Below are 1201 nucleotides of genomic sequence, written 5' to 3'. Positions count from 1 at the left end.
TTAACCATCGCCAAGACGAACAAGAAAAGGGAGTTGATGAAGGAGAATTTGAATAAAGAGTCTGTTTTGTTGTAGTTAAAAGTTGTTACTTTGTAAAATTTTCGAGTTAGGAATAAATATCACTCATCCTGTTTTCTTCTGAACCATTAGTGTTACCAATTTATTCCCAGTATGATTTTGATTCCTTATTCACTACATAAAAACAAAAATTAGCAACGGACAACTTCTGTTGTTAAACAAAAATATGTCGCTAGTTCTATTCAAGAGCTATACCTAAAGTCGAGCTAATTGCATAAGCAGAGGGGATTTCCCTGAAAAGCGTAATAACAATCAACTGCATAGGAAATTTTATGCAGTAGGGGGTACTTGTAATATTTCCACTATCCCAAAACCAGGTTAATTTTACTACTGGAAAAAGCTCAAATATGTCATCGAATTATCAGAAATGACTCATACATATCATCCGTTAAACTTGAGCTTATTTTTATGCCATCACTGTGACACTCTGTGCACATTCATGCCACTCTTCACTAACAGCTCAAATAGCCGGTTTCAAAATACCTGTCGCCTCTAATTGAAGAGCAAGAAGCTCTTCGTGGCAAAAGTCTTGCACGTCTTTGTACTAAGAGCGGATATGCATCATGTTGTGCTTCTAAACGGCAGCAAATCCTTCTCACTTTTTTGATGCGAATTGAATACGCAGCTCTAAGACGAGGGAAGCGCTTAAAAGCCCCTTTATTCATACATTGAATTTCGAGATAGCCGGATAGCAACGGTCTTCTTCTAGCTCCTCGCGGATTCTCTGTATTCTCTTCCGAACAGCGGATTTCCTCTTTCTATTAAGAAATTATAAAGAAAAAGTCCCTCGGACGAGGAAAGAAGGGGCTTTTGATCGAGATGGGTAGAAGAAGCACTGCAAAAACTGTGGGAATTAGGAACTAACTTCGTTCTATTGCCTAGTGTCTGAGCTAACATTAAGGAATAGGCGGGATGCTTAAGAAAAAAAGAAAGTGTGTTTTCAGGTAGCTATGGAATTGCTGCTAGTAGACTGAAAGGCTATTCCCTCCCTAACCCTAAGGTAACCGCTACGCAACTCATTTCCTGGGCAAGCGGGGGAATCGAATCAACCCGAAATGGGCTTTCATTTCTTTCTCATCATCTTAAACCAGCCGAAAGGCTTACGCCCTTGGGTACTTTACAT

Source organism: Solanum stenotomum, unplaced genomic scaffold (genome assembly GCF_019186545.1).
Source record: "Solanum stenotomum isolate F172 unplaced genomic scaffold, ASM1918654v1 scaffold16320, whole genome shotgun sequence".
Classification (NCBI taxonomy): domain Eukaryota; kingdom Viridiplantae; phylum Streptophyta; class Magnoliopsida; order Solanales; family Solanaceae; genus Solanum; species Solanum stenotomum.
The sequence above is the reverse complement of the archived record's forward strand: the minus strand, read 5'-3'. Positions refer to the sequence as shown.